The following is a 24203-nucleotide window of genomic DNA, read 5'->3' on the forward strand; positions in this document are numbered from 1 at the left end:
ATCCTCATTCCGACTCCCTCGAGTCCTACGGCGATCCACAACCTGTACTCCCAACCACGTACTAACCAGTACCATCACACGCACTAGCTGATGGGGAGTTTCTCAAACTCCCAACCCTGAAATCCTCGATCCATCAAACGCTGAACCACTTCTTTTCCTTCTCGTAGATCGGACACTCATTCTGGATCTGCGTGCTCCTACCTTTGCACACTCGGAGGATTCTCCCCCACTTCGATCCTGCTTACCCCTTGTTGCTCAATACTCAAAAGAATTCCTTGCTACCATTCCATAATCAATCTGCTAAGGGACCTATGCTTACCATAGCTAGGGATCTAACCAACCCATTTCTAACACTATACAACTCCGATCTAGCGAGACATACCAAGTCCCTCCTAAGCATGCTAGAGTTACTGCATCCTATGTAGCCTTCTCCAATAGGGCACATCCCCTTACTACCATTCGAATATCCAAGGTATGCAGATGGCATATAACTCGATCACAATCAACCGCTCAAAGATAAAATAGTCATAACGATAATGATGCAGAACCATAACAGTATAATCATGCACAAATAAAAGAACTGAAAACAGAAATCGCATACCTGCAACGTCCGGTGCTGATCGCGCCTCTAAGGTAGTCATCTGAAGAGCTCCGCCTCCTACCGCAGGCGCCTCTGCACGGCCCTGACGGCCGTCTGTGATCCTCAAAGTTGCAGGGGCAGGTGTCATCACCCGCCCTGCTGAAAACAAATTGGGGCACTAGGCCTTCTTGTGGCCCCGCTGATTGCAGTGAAAACATAACAAGTCTGATCCCTGCGTGGTGGTAACAGTACAATCCCTGCTGAAATGACCAGTCCAACCGCAATTGAAACAGCCAGACTCACCACCGCTACCACTCCTGTACGCGCCCCCGTGCGCCCTTCCACACTTCCCGCACCGATTGCGGTCCTGATAATCCCTCGATCTCGAATCCGATCCCTTGGGCCTTTTGCCCGAACCTGCAGCTACCTGAACCTCATTCGGCTTCCTCTTCCGAATCTGCTCCAAATCAATTTCCCTCTCCCTAGCCCGAGAAATCATATCTGCCAGCGTCTTACAGCTGGATCTGCTCACAAACTCTCTGATGTCATCCCTCAACATCTCATGGTATCGGGCCTTCTTCATCTTCTCATCCGCGACATACTGCGGTACAAGAAGAGCCCTCTCCCTGAACTTGGCGGTGATCTCCGCCACAGTCTCAGTGGTCTGCGTCAAATCCTGAAACTCCCGTGCCAACTGCTGCACCTCAATAATCGGCGAAAACTCCGCTCTGAACCTGGCCGAGAAATCGCTCCAAGTCATCGCGTCCAACGCGGCATCATCCCCCAAAGCATGACCAATCTCCTCCCACCAATCCCTCGCTCTATCCTTCAGAAGACAGGAAGCGAGTCTGACCTTGTCCCCCCCAGGACACCGGCTCGTACGGAATGCGTTGGCAACATCAGCCAACCATCTGCTGCTAGCGATGGGGTCCCTAGCCCCATGATAATCTGGTGCTCCGCAAGCCCTGAACTCTCGAAATGTCAAGGTACGCGCTCCCATCAATGCCATCATCTCAGTACGGAAGGCTCCCAGCCTCTCATCCAAAATCTCGAATATACCCTCCTTGACCGTGCCAAAGATCACAGGAGTCTGATTCAAAATACTGTGCGTAACCTCGGCGGATGTCAACTCCCTCATTCGCTCCCCGAGCTGCTCGGCCCCTGAACCCGAGCCTGATCCCTCTCTGCCGCCTGATCCGCCCGCTGGTCTCTCTCGCAACGTCACCATGCTGAAAATATACCACAACCACTATCAGAATACTCATCACTGATGCGAGACCAACACACCCTACCAGGTTCCCGGTCTTGTCTCGGCCTTTCCCAAATCGAGTATGGATCCTCGACTTTCAGTAGTACGGGCCCATACTACCTTCCACATCTATCCTTACTTTCCTCAGGAATTGCTTTGACTCCACCAGGTCCCTTAACCACTACTACTGCTCCCAGCACTATCTCATCCTAGGCTTACCCTAGGGAAACCTCTGACTCAACTCAAACCAGTCCTCAGCTGCTGAAGGTCTCCTTGTGATGCCAATTAGCCATCACCTGGATACCATCACATGTGACGAGGCTCAGATAATCCTTCAAGTAAAAGACTCGTCCCTACAACGGTTGTACTTAAACAAGAGCTGCGCAATAGGACCAAATCCAGCACTCTGAGATTATTCAACCCTGATCGCATGTGACGTATCGTATCCACCTAATGGCTAACTCCCATCACTCAGAGTCCCATAATGCACAAAGCAAGCAGCATTCAGACAAGGGAAAATCTAACCATAACATACTCAAGCAATCATATCCACAAAGCAGGAAACTGAACTAGCATGCAACACAAGCTCATAGACTCACACAAACTCATAAACTCAGGCATAACCTAAACAGGCTATCCTACTACTGTCTAATCAGCACTACTATGCAACTCAAAAGCACAAATAACAGGCATATAAGGCATCATCCCTAGATCCTTAGTCCTATTCTAGCATGCTGTTCTATCAACTGATAATCATAACATAAGCTTGTATCGGTATTTTGGGGTACTTACTTGAGCTCGGCTGATTGCATGCACCACACCCCTTTTCTCTTTTCAAAGTTCTTTCCTTTATGAATTATTTTTGCTTTTCTAAAACTATTTTCTTTCCCAAAACTCTCTTTTACAAAACTGTCTTTTCATTTTGAAAACTTCTATACCAGTCCATCAGTTTGAGTTCAGACACGCTCGAGAGCATGTCCGAATGCCTCAAACCAAGGCTCTAATACCAACTTCTAACGTCCCAAAATTCAAGACTAAAAATTTCTTTTAATAAAACATTACTTAAAGTAAATTCATCATTTTAAAACATAAATAGAGTATTAGTTTCCAAAATACATGTTTGTTATTAGAGTAAACATTCCCAGGCTGTGTTAAACTATGGTGTGTGCCATGAGAACACCCCGAGCTCTTCCCTCCGCTACCAGAAGTACCTGAAACCAAAACTGAAAACCGTAAGCACGAAGCATAGTGAGTTCCCCACCCTACCACATACCATGCATAACCACATACTGCACATACTGGGCCACGCCCGCTATCCTGGGCCTCGCCCCTACCTCGGGCCTCACCCGCTACAACGGCCCCGCCGATCCAGGCCCCACCTGGCTTCGAGCCCCGCTCGGATACAGATCTGTTTCAATTAGGCCTCGCCTGTCACAGGGCCTCGCCCACTAACATATAATAGCACGTAAGCATATCACATCACATCACATAATCTAAACACATACTAACGGATCCTGTCCTAAGGCCTCGCCTATCACTGGGCCCCGCCCTTGTCCTGCTACTGATGAGTCATGGAACCCCGTCCATACTCCTGCTGATAGTGAGGTACGGGCCCAGCCCACCCTCACCCCTTCCCTAACTTGGGCCTCGCCCCTGCTCTGCTGCTACTGAGATGTGGAACACCATCCACACTCTGCTATTAGTTGGATACGGGACCTCGCCCACCCTCACCTCCCTACCAGGCACATACATGTATCACACAGACAACAAGTATAAACTATCACATAAACCATTCCTTGGGCACCCGCCCTCTATCATTGGACCTCGTCCCCAATATCATACTAGCATACTGTGCCTAGGGCTAACCCCCGGGTCTTCTACTCATAACTACATGGGCCGGCATTGTGGCCGTAGACCCATTCATACAAAGGGAAACTCACCTGCACTGGCTGATCTGGCTGATGAACCCACTTGTTGCTGCACGGCAACTCTCTGAACTTCAGCTCCACTCGCTCCCCGAACTACCAATATCAATACAACACTGAGTCTAACTAACCCCCGACAGACAACCAAGACAACTCTGGTCAAAGTCAAAGTCCTGGTCAAAGTCAACCTCCCAGGTCAACCCTACTCGCTGAGTCACCCTATTGACTCGCCGAGTTCATATGTTTAGAGTCCTTCTATTCGCGACTCGACTCGCCGAGTCAGTCCATGACTCGCCGAGTCTACCGATTTTCGAGTCCTGACCGGTCCAACTCACCGAGTCTCTAGTCGACTCACTGATTCGAGTTTAAACTTGAAGGGTTTGGGGTTTCGCGACCTGACTCGCCGAATCCAAGGACAGACTCGCCGAGTCCAAGACAACCTTCAACAGACTCGCCGAGTTCCTTGCCAAGGAGATTCCTTTAATAACACGCGATCCCCGACTTGACATCCTAATGGCTTACGCCGCTTGTCAGAATAGCTCTTATGTCGGTCTCGTGATGCTTGAAGTCAACTTTGATTTGGATTATCTTCTTTGTTGTTTCGCAAATGGTTTCTGGTCCCATGAGAGTACTGGCGAATGATCTGAATTTATGACTATAAAGAGTTTCGAAAGGAGCAATCTTGATGCTTGTGCGATAGATGTTATGGTATGAGTATTCAATCAAGGGAAACTGGGTATCCCCTGACTTGTTGAACTCAAACACCCAGACTTGTAGCATGAATTTGAGTGGTTGAATGGTTCGTTTGCTTTGGCTATTGGTTTGAGTGTAGTAAACAACACTCATATTTAGTTATGTTCCCATAGCCTTCTGAAATGACTATCGAAGTCTTGAAGTAATCCCGTTATCTCGATCTGAGATAGTAGATACTGATACTTCATGGAGTCTCACGATCTGTATTAGCAGGAAATGGGCAGATTGGGTTAACCTATCGACGATCACCCGAATAGTGCCCAACTCAACTCTTATAACAATAAGCTTTGTCTTTCGACTTCGAGGGTTTTATCCATCCATGTAGTGCTTTCTTCGCGATATTCTCCGACTTTGATGCTTTCAAGGCTGGTCGTAGATGTTGACAATGTTTTGTTCTTGCATCGTGAGTAGATGAGTATGCCATTGATGGAAATAATGAAAAGGTTGACTAGGAGTGGTTGAGAAAACTTGGTTCGTAGGGTCCATGAATAGCGTTGGAGCATTTGTTAGACCGGAGGGTATCACAATGAATTTGAAATGGTCGCGACGAGTTCGGAAGACAGTTTTTAGAATGTCATCTTCTCGGACTCGAAGTTGATGATAACCGGTTCTTAGATCCATTTTAGAGGAGTAACTAGCTCCTTGGAGCTGGCCAAATAGATCGTCAGTCCGAGGAAGTGGGTATCGGTTTTTGATGGTGAGCTTATTCAATTTCCTAAAATCGATGCACATTCTAAAGGATCTGTCTTCTTGAAGAACAAGATCGGAGCTCTGTAGGGTGAGAAGCTTGGTCCGATGAATCTTTTGTGCAACAATTCTACTCAATTGACTAGATAACTTGTGAATTTTCAGCGGGAATCAACCTATAGGGCGAATTGTCCGTTGATGTGGATCCCGGTATGAGGTCGATTTGAAATTCGACCTGTCTCTCTGGGATATTCCCGAAAGTTCTTCGGGAAAATCACATGCTACTGGAATACCTTGTATGCCTACCTCTTCTTTGGTCTTGTCTACAACATGAGTGAGGAAAACGTAGTTCTTCTGGTGCAGGCACTTCTGTGCCTTGATGCACGAGATAGGAAGAGGATTGACGCCAGGTTTATCACTATGGATTATTAGAGTTTCGTGATTAGGAGGGTGAAGGCAAACGGCCCTCTCGCGATACATAGCATCAGTATGGTGGGGGCTTAACCCACCCGTGCCGATTATCACAGCAAAACTCCTAATATTTACTGACATTAAATTTATTTGAAATGAAAGGTTGTTTAGTGTTAAGGTATACCCTACATAAATATCTTTGGTTGATTCGGTTTTCCCATTAGTCATCTCTACCGTTAAGGCTTAGTTTAACCTCAGGGTTTGTTGTTTTAGTAAGTGTTTGAATATGTTACTAACGAAGCTTCGCTTAGCTTTACTATTGAATAAGAGGTAAGCGAAAGAGTTGTTAAGTGGGAATGTACCAATAACAATCGTTGGGTCTTGGACTGCTTCGCCTTGACCCAAGGTCAGGACCATTTCCAATCCTTCTTCTCCTTGATTGTTATCCTTGGGGCAATTGTGCCTGAAGTGACCGGTTCCTCCATACCCATAGCGGGTGTGACTAGTCTCATCATTGGTGTTGTTGTTAGGATTGTTGCGATTGTTGTCACTTTCATTTGGCTGGCGATTCTGGCATGGATAAGTTCTACAAAATTTGGCGGTGTGATTCTTTCGGTTGCATTTGTTACAATGCATCTCCCGACAAGCTCCATTATGATGGAATTTGCACTGGTTGCATTTTGGAAGGCTTCCAGCATATGGTCTCCTGGTTTTTGGTGTAATATGGTTCATGGTCGCATGAACAATAAAAACATGTTGCTTCCTTGAGAACCCTTGAGTGGGTTGTCCCTTTCTCTTACTTCCAGGATTTTGCTTCCTGCTCTTAAGCTTGGGGTTTAGTGTGCCTTGACAAGCTATCGCTTGTTGGTTCCCATGCTCGTTCCTTTGGCTGGAGTTGTCAATGCTATTTCTGCCTCCATTGGGGTTGTTTGCATTGATTTGTTCCATAGCAGCGGTTACTGCCGCCGTTACAGCAGCTTGGAATGTAGCAGAGTCCATCTGCAGGAGCAGTGTCTCGCGGGTGCACTTGTTATTCTTGCGAGGTGGCATTTTCCTACTGCACGTTGATAATCCAGATCGTAAGTAATGATCGTCATTCCTGGTTGTACTCTATAAATTTTGCATCTTGTTATATAATTCTTACTGCTTCCATCTTCATCCCTATGATGTATTTACGGTAGTAGGTAATCATAGATTTGGCACGATCGTCACGTCTGTCCCTAGAGTATATAGGTTGTTTTGGTTTCGAGACCCTTAAGTATCTAGCGGTTTTGAGGGTTCGCTTGTGCATATATTTGAGTCTACGTAGTAATATGAAATAAAGATAGCACATAATTGTTCCAATGGTAAGTACCATCTTAGTACACGAAAGAGAGTCATGTCGGATAGTAGGGGGAAGTAGAAAAGGTTGATCCTAATTGTGGCGGGAAGTGTCTGGTGGTGGTGCTAATGAAGTGGATGCACAGAGGAGACGAGTTACTTGTTGTTCAGTATCTCGTATTCGTACTTTCCAAACTAACTGTCTCTCTCGAGAGTCTCCATTCACTTCCTGTGTTTGCCTATCATCTCTCTCAATGGAAAACTACATTTGTTCCGTTCGATTTGGGTGTCCTGAGCTTGGTTATCAATACCTCGGGTGTGCCGGACCATGACTGGGAGGGCCCGGTCAGCTGGTCCTCTATGACTAAGATCGAAGAGACCTCAGTTCCTACCGTAGCGTGGTCGCATCCCCTGCTGGTGACTCTATCTCCAAATATCGTGTGCCTAAGGGGGCATGGGGCCACCGGGGCCCACACGATATGTCGGTACTCTAGCTTTACATGGAGGATTGATGTCATCGGATTCTGCATCCGGGTCATCATCATCATTTCCCTCTGGCTCTTCCTCTTCGAGGTCCACTATTGACTCGGTGGGTTCACCTGCAAGTTCTACTTCGTGTTCCTCCTGTGGTTCCTCCTCTAGGTCGAGCCACCCTACTATTTCTTGACAAGGGAGATAGGGTTTCCTGGCTAATGATACTCGTCTATAGCGTATTGCATGAAGCGCTATGAATACTAGAAACAAATAGCACACCAATTACTCCTATAACTCTACGACTATTGCATAGATTTAGTTGAGGTTCCCTTCTTGGAGATTAAGGGGTATGTTTTTAGGTTCCCTAGCTATCATGATTTCTTCAAGACATGTGATGGTTGTACCTTGGAGGGAATGTAGTTGATCAGGCTACATCCACTCCTTGATACAACTAAGAATAGTCCTGGCTTAACCGAGATACTAGCCTTATCTTGTTTGGTTCGGTATTATGTTCTTTTTCCTAATACAAGCAAGGGTGTTTTTATTGTTATGTTTTACTTGTTTTGTTCAGAGTTGTCTTAGTCCCTCTTTTGGTTTTTATTTGCATATCAATGTGTGGTTAGATATGCTAGTACACTATAAACAAAGCTCTGATACCAACCTGTCACACCCTGAACCGGACAGCGGAAACGTCTGAGGGCTCTTGTGACTCAAATTGAATATCATCACAATGAATATACATGAATCGTAACATAATTCATCACCATGCATTGAAATATTACAACTGATAACGTTTACATTCAGTACATTGTTTTAGATGTTACAATTTCATAACATGAACCATTCGATAGTAAATCTAAGCAAAACACCATGACATCACTTGGTACTTAATCTTCGGTTTACCTGTTACCTGAGAATACAAGTTATTTTGGAAAAACGTCAACATATGAAATGTTGGTGAGTTCATAAGTAATGTTATGGAAAATGATTTTTGTGATGTTTGAAAACCCAGAAAATCCGATATTTTCTGAAAAGAGTATTGTTTATAAAAAGTGTGAAGATCCGTAAGTATGCTTGTCGATTTTTGTAAACAGGTATAATTATTGAACTTTGTATACATCACATAGGTAAAAGTGTTGAACTCCCGGGGAAAACCCGATGTTTTCCCAATACATAAAATTATGTGTCTTGTTTATTGTTATACCGATACGACGATTGTTCTTGATTACCTAGGTGACATTGGATTAATTATGGGTTGTGAGTTGTTATAATCACGCATTAATGAAAATGACTAGTTTATAACTACCAGTTACAAATGATCCTTTAGGCATCGTCCGTACTACTCAGTTAATCCAACCACCCTGACTTTTCTTGATTTACGCCACGAATCTGTCTACTCGATTTCTCATAGCCCCACAACCGAGGAGAAAGGAGGGTACGAAGCCCCCTTTATTTCCATAAGTTGTTCAAGGCTATCGGGAATGCGAAAGGCGCTTGGCCCGACTCGCATTTGACTTCTTGACTTCATTAGCAGTACCAATGGACCCTTGGGGCCCAACAGCACAATATAGCTATTGAAAGTCCTTTTACATGGAATTAGGTCGTAGAAGGCCCATTAACATGTAAGCGCGTTCCCTTCGGGCCTAAAGATCATGTTATTGGGCTAGCAAGGCCCAACAAGCACGATTTGAAACTTTCAAGCCCAAAGATTGAATATTGACTCCTCGTAGATTTAGCGTGTTTATTGAAGTACTATTGTTTATTGATTTTTGTTTTGTTTTTGATTCGAGACCGAATCAATTCGTTTGGTAACGATATTGGTGTTGAAAGTGTATTTGTTATTACGTTTCGCCGGTAGTCGTGGATCTCGTATTTTGTCTTAAGGGATTTCTTTGTTTAAAAGTAAGATTTTTACCTTTTCACGACCCTTCTTTGATAAAATTAGCACTTTTAGTCCTTTATATAAAAGGATTTCCATTTTAACCCTTAAACCATTTTTCTTGACACTTTAGTATCAAAACTTGTTGAAAAGAAATTTTTAGCCCAAAATTACTTTGTAAACAGCTTAAGTCCTTCCATAATGAAGTTTCTCTGTTAGAACCCCCTTTTTCGCAACTTTGACAGTTTTGGCCCAAAATAGAAAAATTTTGCATTTTTGATCCTTTTGAGTTTGAAAAACATTTTTGACCTTTGAAATGGTTTTAATACACTTGAAATCCCCTGTTTTACAAGAAGTTGCATTTCCAGCCCCTCAAATTTAAAAATCTTGCATTTTGAAGCTTATTGGGCCAAAAAGCCCAAATTTAGCCCATTAAATTCAAAATTTACATTTTAAGCCCCTCAAAAATGTTGATGTTCAGAAAAATTGTTATAGAAACTTTTTGGACCCTTTTGAACCTCCAGAAATTATAATTTGTCGGTTTGGGCCCTTAGTTTTGTATTTTTGACAATTTAAGCCCAAAAATTGGTTTTATGTTCAAGTATGTTCATCCTAACCATATAAGTTATTTTTCTTGATTTGAATAGAGTAAAATGGTTTAAGTTATGTTTATTTCCTTCCTCATGTTTTAGATCTCGGTTTTTACACACTTTTTGGATAACATATTCATCACAACACATGATATCACACACAAACATGCATCAAATCACACATAGCATACATTTACACATAAATCTACACATTTACTTGTATTCTCATCCATAAAAACTCATAAAACCGAAAAGAAGGGGTATGAAACTCACTTAGCTTTGAATTTTCAGTTTTGATGAAGAATAAGGTGAAGATCTCGGCTTTAGCAAGCCTCTTGAAGAAGTTTTCGAACTTGGATGGTTCTAAGAGTCATGATCCATGAAAATATGGTGTAAGAGGAGAGAATAAGTTTAAAGAGAAAGTATGTTACTTAGGTTTGTGAGATCTTACCACTTTGTGAAGATTTGAAATGGATTTCTTGGTGTTCTCCCTTATGCTCACGGATTTCTTGAAGAAAATGGGTGGAGAAGTTTAGTTGAGTTTGGAAGAGATATGTTGGAGAAATGAGAGAGAGTGGCCGAGAGATAGAGTGAGGGAGTAAGGGGCATAGAGTTTGACTTATGGTGGTGTGATAGGTGCATGGATACATGCATTCTTGCATGGATATCCATCATATAAAAATTAGGTGTCATTTGTTGGATATTTCTTCATTCCCATTTTATTTTTATTTTTTTATTATTTTTTTTAAATGGTGTTGGGCTGAAATTTTGGGCCAAGAAGGTAGGAATTGGAATAGCTTGAGCCCATTAAGCTTTAGTTAGGATTTTTGGAGCCTAATCATAACATCTTTCGGCCCATTGGGCCTTTAGGGTATCTCACGGCCCAATAGTATAAAAGAATGGGTTCTAAATTCCATTAAGGTTAATTGGAGTTGTTATGGCCCGATAAGGCCCATTAGAGGTAGAATGAATCATTCTAGGCCCAAATGGCCCAAAATGTTATAGATTGATGAATTGATAATTTATTGGTCCTTTAGGCCCAATAAGAGAATCCTAGTCTAATGTGACTTGAACCGGGATGTCTAGGGTTTCCAACCCTTAGTTGAACATATGAGATGTATTTGAATGAGCATAGAGTATGATATTCCCTTAGAGTAAAAGTTATTACACTAGGTGAATGATTGCCTGAGAGTAGAATTTCCTAGCAAAAATGCTAGTTGTGACAGCGGGTGAGGCCCTGTGACGGGCGAGGCCTAAGTGAAACAGATATGTATCTGAGCGAGGCTCGAAGCCAGGCGAGGCCTGGAGCGGCGGGGCCGTTGTAGCGGGCGAGGACCGAGGTAGGGGGCGAGGCCCAGAATAGCGGGCGTGGCCCAACATGTGCAGTATGTGGTTATGCATGGTATGTGGTAGGTTGGGGAACTCACTAAGCTTCGTGCTTACGGTTTTCAGTTTTGGTTTCAGGTACTTCCGGTAGCGGAGGGAAGAGCTCGGGGTGATCGCATGTCACACGCCATAGATTAGACAGCCTGGGAATGTTTTACTCTGATAATGAACATATGTTTGGAAATTAATACTCTGAATATGTTTTGGATTGATGATTTTGCTTTAAGTAATGTTTTATTAAAAGAAATTTTTAGTCTTGAATTTTGGGACGTTACATAAATAATTACTTAATTTAAGACATTATTATAATATTTAATTAAGGATATCCAAGGCTTCCTTATCAGCTATAAATAGGACCCCTAGGGTCTCTATTTATTATGAACTCCTCCTTACTCCCATAGAGCCAAAAATTTGCTCTCTCTGTCTCCTTCTCTCTCTCCGCTTTGCTCAAGTCGTCTAGTTGCTAGGGTTTTGGGTACAAGCCATTAGAGGCATTCAATGTTTGGTGCTTTCTTTTCAAGGAACTTCAACAAGATTTGATTTGGTTGTTTGTTATAATAATCGAAAGGTATGTAGCCCTAATATTTATATGATTTTTGATTTTCATAGCCTATCCTTAGGGTTTCTTGATATCCATAGTTTATTGCAATCAACAGAGAAAACATAGATCCTTTCTAGGTTGCATGTGATCTTAAGGGTTTAAGTGTTTTTCCCGCTCATATGTAGTTTTTATAACATAGAAACCCATAAGTATAATAGATCCTGAATCCATGAACCGACCTCAGGCTGCCACTGTCTATATTAGCGATGAAATCATGTGATTCCTCTAGTACCCACATTTTCCATTAAATGGGAAGATCCTCAATAGCATATTATGGATTAATGTGTTTGATCAAATTTCCACATATGACACTCCCATACATAGTGAAAAGCAAAAAATTGTAATCACATTAAATGCCTATAAAATTGTTTTATTTCATAATTGAAAAGCAAAAAATATGGTGCTTATCATTTTCAACGAATATCGACTTGGTAGTCATATCAAACACAAACAAGGCGACAAAATAATATTGAGATTTTTATGTCGAACTTTGTCACACCCCAAAACCGATAACGGCGGAATACGTTTCGGGGTGGGGGACGTCATGTACAGTATCATCACAATTGTATAATAGTAAAAACAAGAAACATGCAACCATTCCATTTACATAGTGAGTTTAATTACAAGTGTGTTCTGTAAAGTTCAACAAACACCAAAAGTATACAAAAATAAGAGATGGATCTTGTATGCTCCACCTTCTCCAAAATGCTGCACCTGTACCTGTCTATCTTTGACCTGAGGATACAAGTTATTTTGAAAACGAGTATCAGCATAAAGCTGGTGAGTTCATAAGAGTTTAGTGTGGGTTCTAGTATAAAATGCATTAGTACCGATAGTGTGAAAAGTTACTATTTACATTTGTCCGTAATAGAAAACTCTAGAAAATCCTATATTTTCCAGAAACTGCATCTATTAGTGATAGATACTTGTTTTACTTCGGGATGTTAATGTAGACTTTAGTTTAGTACTTTAGTGAGGATATAGTGTGTTCCTTGTAAGTGACTGATAGTGAGAGTAATAGCGAACCCCATGACCTTCCCGGTCATGCATAGTGTAGTGAAGTAGTGGCATCCCTAGGCCTGCACGGCTTGGACTGAAACTGACAGTCGGGATGTAATAGTGTCTGCCCCGTATAGATCTATACATGTAGCGTCGTCTTCCCTCCGGAAAACTCTGGGCATAGTATGTAGCGAATAGCGTATCTCGTAGTGATTTAGTGCGTTATCTCCTGATTAATGCTTCCTCTTGTATTATAGTGTAGTAGTCTTTTGTATAGTTCATAGTGAGTTCCCTTATTAGTGTATCGTCTCGTAATAGTGTGTATTATAGTGGGTATTATAGTGTGTACGGTGGTAGTAGTAACAAGTAGTAGTGACCTTAACTATACATATTATAGTTTATTTAGTGTGTATAGTTCTTTGTAATTAAGTAGTGAAGGCATCGAATGAAATGATAAAGCCCGTATCCAACACTAATATACATGATATATAACTAAGAAATCAACGACATTCGAACGGATAACAACTACCCTAAGCCCACAAGCAAACAAGAATAGGAAATAAGGTGAGTTATCGGTTCTAAGTCCTTCAAGTCTTACTTATATAAATATATTAGTGTGGTTACATTTTATAAGAAAACTTATTTAATAAAATCTTGTACTAAGGAAACATTTAGAAAATAGTGTATTAATCCAAAGTAGTTTTGAAAACGCATAGTTCTTTTATAAGGCATAGTGGTAAATCACATGTGATTTGATCTACGAATAGTGAATCACATGTGATTAACTTTCATAAACATGAATATTTGACTTGTATCCCCCCTAAAACATATAAAAACATTTGGAAAGTTCATTGAAGGGGGTATGAACTCACAGTTTATCGTAGGGCTCGAGTGTCAACGGATGCCCTGAATGCCAATGGTCCCTATAAATCATGTGATGACACATAATTGGGTTAGAACTAGGGTGTTTCATGCTTAATCATGATGGAAAAACATCCTTAGGGCTCGACATTACTGAGTACTAGTGTCTCATGATCTATACTTAATGATTCATGCAAGTTTAGGGCCAAAAGTGGACATTTGAGTGAGTGCATGGCCTTGAAATTGAGTGTGCGGCTGAGCTGTGCGGCCAGAAGGGTGTGTGAGGTTGCACACAAGTGTGTGCGGCCGTACACAGGAGTGTGCGGCCGTACACTCCTCTTGTGAGTCCATGTGAAGTGTTTGATCTTCACACAAGAAGATTTGAATGTGTGCTGCCCCCCTCATGAAGGTGTGCGGCCGTACACCTTCAAGAGACTATGAATATGATGAACATGATGAGTTTTAAAGCTTGGGATTCAAGTGTTTACCACTAATAAGCTTGAAGATGAACTAGATCACAAATATGAGGCCTTCAAGGTGTTCTTGGTTGAAGATTGTAGAGAGAGAAAGTAGAGAGAGGGTAAGGAGCATCCAAACAAATGAAAGAAGAGGGTATTCATCTATATATATGTTTGGGTGTGAGGCTAGAGGGTGTGTGGTTGGGTGTGCGGCCGCACACATGGGTGTGTGGCCGTACACACAAAAGTGTGGCCGCACACACCTCTTTTGGTGTGTTTAATCCAACTTCATAATGCAAAACACTTTCCAACACCTCCTGAGACCCATAACTAGACTATATTATGTCCAATACACGCATTTGGAACCACAAGATTTACAAAGGATGAAGAATTCAAGATTTAAAGACAATACGCGGACCAATTACATAGGATGAAAGTTTCGGGTTGTCACAAACTTTTGACAAATAATAAATCCACTTATACTATTTAGTAACTAAGTTTCTTCAAGAATTCAGATTAACATTTCTTGATCATATCTAATTATAAGAAAGATAGAAAGAGACTGTCATGTTATTTTATAAATTAAAATACAAGATAGATAATTAAAACCAACATGAAGATTGAGAATTCTTCTAGAATTCACATTGACCTTTCACGATCATATCTAATTCTAAGAAAGATAGAAAGAGGCTGCCATGTTATTGTATGAATTAAAATATGAGATAGATAATTAAAACCAACATGATGATCATGAATTTTTTACTTTTAAAAATAAATGGAAGAACTTTTATCGTTAAGTGTTTTTACGCCGCATGATAGTTGTAAAGCTCAATGTAAAACCCATGATTTAATACAGATTATAATTCTTTCCAACAACTATAGAAGAACTGATATACACAAAGTGAATTCTTGAAAACTTGACAAAATACATAGGTATAGAGAGAGAGAGACAAGCAAAAAACACTAGAAAGAGAAATACATACTAATCAATACAAGACAGCTCTACATTAAAACAAAGCTTGGAGTTTAGTTCTACGACCTCTTTGATCTAGTGTGGTTTGTTCCAAGTGGGTTTATCATATAAAATACAACTCCGATGGCTCTATTGAACGTTATAACGTAAGTCTCGTTATATCTTTAGCCTAATGTTCAAATTGTTCTATCTTTAGCTGTTTTGCATCAATGGCGTCTTCATCAAATAAATGTTAAAAACGCTTTTCTACATGGTCATCTAAATGAAACAGTTTATATGGAGCAACCACCAGGATTTGTTAATTTTAGTTTTCCGAATCATGTATGCAAACTTTCGAAAGCTTTATATGGCTTAAAACAAGCCCTTAGAGCATGGTTTCATTGACTTAACTCTTTTCTTCTTGCCACCGGGTTTACTTTGCAGTAGAGATGACACAGCCTTGTTCATTTTTTTCTAGAGACTTGTGTCTTATGTATCTTCTAGTATACATGGATGATTTAATTCTTATAGGTAATCAGGAATTTGTGATTCATTCTTTTACCAACCGTTTGCATTAGGAGTTTGCAATCAAAGACCTTGGAGATCTTGGTTATTTTTTGGGTTTAAAAGTAAGCTATATAGATGATGGTTTAGTCATCAATCAATCAAAATATGCTAAAGACATTTTGACTTGCAGTGATCTTCTAGAGTCAAAGCCTGTTCCTACTCCACTTGCTACTCACGAGACGTTCACTCCTCATCATACTTCGTTCTCTGATCCTACTCTTTACAGGTCTCTTGTTGGGGCTTTACGGTGTCTTACGATTACTCAACATGATCTATCTTACGCTGTCAACCAAGCAAGTCAGTACTTACATGATCCTACCATTACTCACTTCCAATCCGTCAAACGTATCCTACGCTACGTCAAGGGGACTATCGCTTTTGGACTCACCTATAGTCGTCATCACTCCATTAATATTCGTGGTTACTCTGATGCTGACTGGGCGAGATGTTTGGAAACGCGTCGCTTTACCTATGGTTACTCGATCTTTCTTGGTGGTAATTTGGTCTCGTGGAGTGCTAAGAAGCAACCTGCTGTTTCTCGCTCTAGTTATGAGTCTGAGTATCATGCTATGGCTAACACAGTTGTTGAAATTGTTTGGATCACTCATCTTCTTCGAAAATTACATGCTCTACCTCAGGATAGACCTACTTTGCTTTTGTGATATAAGAGTGCACTTTTCATGACTCATAATATTCTTGGTTACTCTGATGCTGACTGGGCGAGATGTTTGGAAACACATCGCTCTACCTATGGTTACTCGATCTTTTTTGGTGGTAATTTGGTCTCATGGAGTGCTAAGAAGCAACCTACTGTTTCTCGCTCTAGTTGTGAGTCTGAGTATCATGCTATGGCCAACACAGCTGCTGAAATTGTTTGGATCACTCATCTTCTTCGAGAATTACATGCTCTACCTCAGCATAGACCTACTTTGCTTTGTGATATAAGAGTGCACTTTTCATGACTCATAATCCGAACTCTCATAAACGTGCCAAAGTGCGCCTAAATTGCATTATTTCACAAACCTTACTTCTCATGTCTAATAAAAGCCTTCAACGGCTAAAGGATTTGAACGGATTAAGACGAGAAAAGACTTATAAAGCATCATTTACTTCTTCCACCCACATATGTGATAAAGTACAAATTATTAACTTGCAATTTAACTCTCTAAAACTTTCAAAAAATAAAAAAATAAAAATAATAAATAAAACTTTAAGCTGATACATCACTATGAAGGGGTTTTTTTAATTGGATTTGATTTTTTTTATAAAAGCTATTAAAAACTGGTTGCCGATAATGGAGGTATCTTGATCCAATCCAGCACACTACTTGACTGTTAATATTTTATAATTTATCAAAAATAAGTAAATATAACTTTAAGCTGATACATCACCATGAACGGGTTTTTTAATTTGATTTAAAAAAAAACAAAAAAAAAAACAAAAAAACAAAAAAACAAAAAAAAAAACTATTATGAACTGGTTGCCGATAATACCCTAAAAAGTGTATTACGTTAATGGAGGTATCCTGATCCAATCGAGCACATTCCTTGACTGTTAATATTCTATAATTTATCTCACGCTATTATCATGGGACTTAGCGACATGAAACCATTCGTAACAGGATTTACTCTTACTTTATAGTGTACGTCTCTCGATTTTACTCCTACCAGTATAGCACTTTTTTGACTTTTCAAACGCAATACAAGTCTCTTTACAGAATGTTGACTTCGGTACTATTATTTTGTGAAGTAATAAAAAATAATACAAACATTCATCTACTAAGAATATATTTCTATTTATATACATATCAATAATCATGTGATCAGACCTTTATTCAGTTGAATTTACGAGATCTGAATCACTCACGTTATGCAAGATCCTTCGTTCGAGAAAAGATTATATAATAATAATATATAAATAAAATGTAAACTCCCGTGCATCTGAATTTATTTATAATAAGCAGCAACCAGCACCAAAACCAATAATCCTACCCCTTCTGCTTTTAAGTTACTTCCACACACGCAATATAAAAATAGGTGGAGTCCAGAACTATTAAAATGGTGGGTCCCAACAAAGTCAGTGCTACTAGGGCCCATCTGTTTCAATCTAGCCCCTCGTGGGCCCACCACCTTAGCCTCTATGATTTCACCACATTATCGCATTATGGCAAATGGTACCACATATATGGATTTAATAATAATAATGCTAAAAACATAAACACATGGGTAGGTCTCATTTTTATATATGCACAAGTTTTTCATATATACATATACAAAAACATAATGTAACAATGAACAGATGATACTGTTTTGCGTAATGAGAGCCTGGAGAAAATACTATAGAATGATTAAGAGCGTATACTAGAATATACATCCACTGTTGAACTACATGTCCTATAGGTATGTTTTATCAATATTGAGATAAAATCTATAATTAAAGTCTTACATTTACGTCTACATATTATGTTACAAGACGAATATGTAATCTGGAACACCTAGTTATGGACTATTAATGTTTGTTTCAGAGAAATAATGTTGTTAGTATGATATAACGTAAAAGCATTTTGCAATATGATATGACAGGAATAAGTATGTTCCATATTGATTTCGTACATTCCGAAATATACTATATTCCGAAGTGAAATTTCGAGCAGCACACATTCCTGGATCTTATTTTGAACTCTACATGGGTATGTGCATGTCTTGGATTGATGTTTGTACAAGCACAATAGAGATTTCAACTGACAATGAGTTTGAATTACGCTTAATGTTTATATTATGTTGATTCTAACTACACCAATCTAACCAATCTGATTCCAAATGCATGAAGATTAGATTGAAATATATTAAATATATTAAATTGAAATTTTTTATAAAAAATATTTATTCAAAATTATTAATGTCATTTTTTATTTTACGTTAAACATTCTTATATTTATATCGATTTTCAAATCAAACGTTTTATTCTCTCTCTCTCTCTCTCTCTCTCTCTATATATATATATATATATATATATATATATATATATATATATATATATATATATATATATATATATATAAGTGAATATACATTACAGCCCCACTTAAATTTAGGTACTAAACCTCATGAAAATACGTTGTTTTACTATGTAAAGATTGCGATTAAGAGATTCACGATTAACAGTTGAAGATGTAGATTTAGGATCGACGCAATAGTTTTGATAAGAAAGCAAGAATATTGATTATCTTCCATCTTCGTGACAGTGGAAAACAGTAATGTTCGTTGGGATAAAGTAATAAATGATAATGGAGGAAAGAAAACATTGACAATAAAACTATAATGGATCGGAGAAATGTTATCGTTGATGGAATATTACTAAGTGAAAACAAAACCGAGTGTTTTTATTAAGTTAAAACAACATGTTTTAGAGGTTTAGTACCTAAACTTAGATGGGGCTGTAATGTATGTTCTCTATCCTCATATAATAATAATAATAATAATAATAATAATAATAATAATAATAATAATAATAATAATAAGTATGAGCTACTAAAATGTTTAAGTAATATATAAAACTTTACAAAGTAGAATTGATAAATTATAAATTTGGTGTATATTAGAGGAGTCGAAATGAAATTTTGATACATAAGGATAAAAAGTGACCGATTGATTTAGTGTAGACACACAATTCTATGCCAATACACGAAAAAATCGTGTATATAAGACTAGAAGGAGTGGAGTGCGGTAAGGATGACATGACGCCTATGTGGCATAGGAAACACCACCCCCTCTATGCGGTTTGGGGAGTGCGGTTTGGGAGTGCGGCCATTCTTGGGAGCGCTCCTCTCTCTCTCTCTCTCTCTCTCTCTCTCTCTCTTTCCTCTCTCTATTGGTATACCACTCCTTAAGTGTGGTAAATGGATGTGGTAAAATGAGGGAGTGTGGCACCACTCTTTCCAGCCTAAAAAGACCCTTATATTATGGAATTTGACATTTATAAAGTTCAATGTGATGTTTATGTTATCATAAATCATATCAATATTATTAGGAAGACATAGCACAACACAAATAAATAAATAAATAAATAAATAATTTCTATAACATATAGACATAAACCCTAAAATCTAAATACTAACCAGATATATAGGGGCAAGTTTAGTATATAGGAAGATGATTATTTCGATCCACCTAAATTTAAAGCATTTAATATAAATTATATATATATATATACATATATATATATATATAGTACACACCTTAAAATTTTGATGGTCCTACACCTTGTGTTGAACAAAAAATAAATAAATAATAAGAAAGATGTGTATTAGTTAAAACTAGGGAAGAACCCCGCTTTGCGGGGTTGGATACACCAAAGAATTAGAAAAAACATGAAGATTTTATTGAGTTATATTGCAAAGGATTAAATATGAAAAACACAGCAAACAACAATCTACTTTGGTGTGCCTGTTCTTAAGGCATGATACAATTTGGAAGCGAAAGATGAACATGTCTAAATTTTCCACTACAAAGTTGTTAAGTAGTTGACTGAACCAGGAATGCTACGTGTAGGATGAGAAGGCCTATTTAGCTGTAAAGTCTTTCCGTCAAGTGAACAGAAAATCAAGGAAGACAATAAACAACATAAAGAAAGACAAAACATGTCAGCTGGTATATATTTAAAAAAAAAAGCAAGACATGATACGTAACCTACTAAATTTAACAAATTTAAATTAGTATCAAATCCTTCAATCAAAGTTGTGAATATGGTGAATTACTTTCCTCTTTCCCATCAGGTTTGGCAACAACATATGTATATTATGGACGAAGTAAACTGTTCACGCCTTATTAAGTTTAGGCCCGATACAACCAATTTCATTTTTAATATTACTGTATTCAGTAGTCAATTCTTCAAGTTTCTCCTCCGTATTTTCTGTGATAGAAAAACGAAACTTTATAACTATTAGTATTTTTTAGAAGATGGCAAGTGTCCAATCTTAACATCATACTTTCAATAGTAGATTTTTCAAAATACAATGTCTAAATACAAAATTTGAGAATACAACGCTATAATTAACTAATCAAGTATACTTGTCAAAGTTCAATGCATTATTAAAAAAAATAACAGGAAAAACTACAATGGTCCAATACAATTATAAACAAATAGAGTCATCATTTTAAAATAGTAGTAATGATTAGTCTAATGATATGCCAATAACAACTTACTATGACTTCTTTAATTTCTTAAAATAACAATGAAACATAAGATAAAAAATATTCAAGAGTATGGTAGGTCAATTTTTCAAAGAGCAAAGACTAAGTTTTTTAACATATAAAGGTGCTGCTGTAATTTAAAGAAAGAAAAATAGGATGCTATAATACAACAATTACTGGTTTTGTAAACTTACCGGGTCTGGACTTGGTTTAATGTATTTTTAGGTGGTGGGCCATCGTAAATGGGGGAGGTAGAATCATTCCATTTTCGTTGACTGGACAGCTTCACAGTGACTGGAATGAGTGATTCCATCCTTGGACTCTACAGAATATTTAACTATAATAATTAAAAATTTTAAAAAAGAGCCCACAATACCTTACCAAAGTAAATGACTAGATCCGATGGTGCTTCCATCTATTGCTATTGCATTGAATAAATCAGATATTATATAAACAATATAATATCATTTTAAAAAGATAACAAATCAACTAACCTTATCATGGAAACCGTCAATAGGTTCATTAGTGAATCGGGATATCAATGGATTTACTGTTTCCAAATTTGCCCCTATAAGTGCAAAAGGCTTAATTTAAATTCCAATAAAAAAAAACATATGTATGTATGTTAAAAGTATCAAGGATATAGAGCCTGATCCACAGCAGCCCAATGCATCAGATCCACAGCAGCCCAATGCATCATCATAGCCCGTCACAATATACTCACGTTTATAATGTATTTACTTATTCAATTGTATAGTCAATAGATCCAAAAATATCTCCTGTAGAATAGCTTGTAGTCTGTTGTAATTGAGACTATATACGGTGTGTTAACAGTGGAATACAAATCAAGTCATTGGATCATATTCTTTTGTTATCTCCATATGGTATCAGAGCTCCAATAGCTCCTACGAGTTCTTCACAACCACTCGATCCAATTCATCTTCAATTCTTGATCACACACAATCAACATGTCCAGCATCATCGAAGTCACAACCCATACGCACTTTCCAATAAAACTTACAGCCAACAACTTTCCAGTTTAGAGGAAGCAAGTAGTAGCAACTCTAACTGGACTAGGGCTCGAAGGTTACGTTAATGGATCCACAGAAGCTCCGGCCAAAACCCTAGCCGCCGACAGCACATCCAAACCAAACCCAGCATACATGAGCTGGTATCGTCAGGACCAAATTACTCTCGGTGCCCTATTAGGAGGCTGTGCTGAAACAATCCAACCGATTATCTCCTCAGCTAACACAGCTTATGAAGCTTTTAAGCGTCTGACAGGTATCTATGCAAGTGTCTCCAGGTCTCGTATCATCTCCTTAAAATCAAGATTAGCCAACAATCCCAAAGGTACACGCTCTATCACTGAGTTTCTCCATGACGTGAAGAATATTGCTGATGATCTAGCTCTAGCTCAAAGACCCGTTGACGAAGAAGACCTAGTAGTCCACATACTAGGACAACTAGGAGATGACTACACTCACATTGCATCTACTTTAAAAATTCGTGACACTCCTATCACGTTCCCTGACCTTTTCGATAAGCTTCTTGATCATGAGCGATCACTCAAAGCAACTCAGTCTACACCAATTATTGCCACTGTCAATAACACCCAGAAATACTCAAATCGCTACCCATCAAAAACAAACCAGGAAAATCGCAATCAGCCACGATTCACCAACAACAATAACACCACTAGCAACAGGAATTTCTGCTCCCATGGTTCTAACTATGGAGGTAATAACAACTACCAGAGAGGTAACATAAATAACAGTTTTTGTCAATTTTGTAGTATACAAGGGCATGAAACCAAGGATTGCAGGAAGCTCTCTCGGTTCCCAAGAGAAAACAACATCAGCATATCCATGTCTTCTCCTAGTCCCACGGTGAACACTACAACTGTTGTCTCTACATCAACCACGCCACCTTGGATGCTTGATACTGGAGCCTCTCATCATGTTGCATCAAATCCTGGTTCCTTCCATACCCTATCAGAATACGGAGGCCCTGATGAGATCGTGCTAGGAAACGGTAAAGGACTATCCATCTCTCACACCGGTCATTCTATTCTCCCTACCTTTTCCCGCCCTTTGAACTTGCACAATGTTTTCTATGTACCTCAGTTGCGTAATAATCTCATATCTGTAGCCAAACTCTGCAAATCTAACAAAGTTTCTGTTGAATTTTTCCCTTCTTTTTTCCTTATCAAGGACCTACGCACGGGCACCATTCTCATGCAGGGAGTGAACATCAATGATGTCTACTATGCAGCCATTTGCTCTCTTCGTAATATTCCAAGCATCAACTCCACTGTCTCCTTTAAGTGCACCACCAACTCTTGGCATCACAAGCTCGGTCACCCTTCCATCAAGATTTTTAAATTTCTGTCCAGTCGTTTAGGTCTCTCCTGTAATAAAAATTTGACTGTTTCTTTTCATTGTGAGTCATGTTCTATTAATAAAAGCCATAAGTTACCATTTGGTTCCAACTCTTTTACAGCCAAAAAACCATTGCAATTAGTATACTCGGATGTATGGGGCCCGGTCCAAACCTCAAATGATGATTACAAATACTATGTCACCTTTATTGATTACTATTCTCGGTATATCTGGCTATACCCCATGAAACAAAAATCCGATGTGTCCATTTTATTCCCTCAATTCCACACTCTAGTCGAAAAATACTATAACACTTCCCTCATTTCTCTTTTCACTGACAATGGCGGTGAATTCATCAAACTTACCTCCTATCTCCAACAACATGGCATCTCTCACTTCACCACCCCACCTCATACTCCCGAGCAAAATGGAATTGCTGAACGTCGCCATAGACATATTGTTGAAACCGGCTTATCTCAACTACATCATGCCAATCTTCCCCTTAATTTTTGGACCATGCTTTTCAAACCGCCGTACATCTCATTAATCACCTTCCCACACCAATCCTTCAGTATCAATCTCCATATGAAAAACTCGACAATACACCACCAGCCTATCATAAACTCAAGCCATTTGGTTGCCTTTGTTACCCATGGCTTAGACCATACTCTCTCACCAAACTTCATCCAAGATTCGCCAAGTGCATTTTTCTTGGTTATTCCTCATCTAAATCAGCATACAAGTGTTATGAACCCACATCCCACAAACTATACCATTCCCGCCATGTTGAATTTATCGAACACATTTATCCCTTTCATACTGAACAATCTACCTCCTTACCCTCAGTTGATGCTCTCTGTTCCCCCATAACCTCACAACCAGATACCACAGCTAGTACATCCTCACCTCCTTGTTGTCCCACTCCCACGGTCACTCAT

Source organism: Lactuca serriola, chromosome 7, assembly GCF_051521515.1.
Source record: "Lactuca serriola cultivar US96UC23 chromosome 7, Lser_US96UC23_V15, whole genome shotgun sequence".
Lineage (NCBI taxonomy): Eukaryota > Viridiplantae > Streptophyta > Magnoliopsida > Asterales > Asteraceae > Lactuca > Lactuca serriola.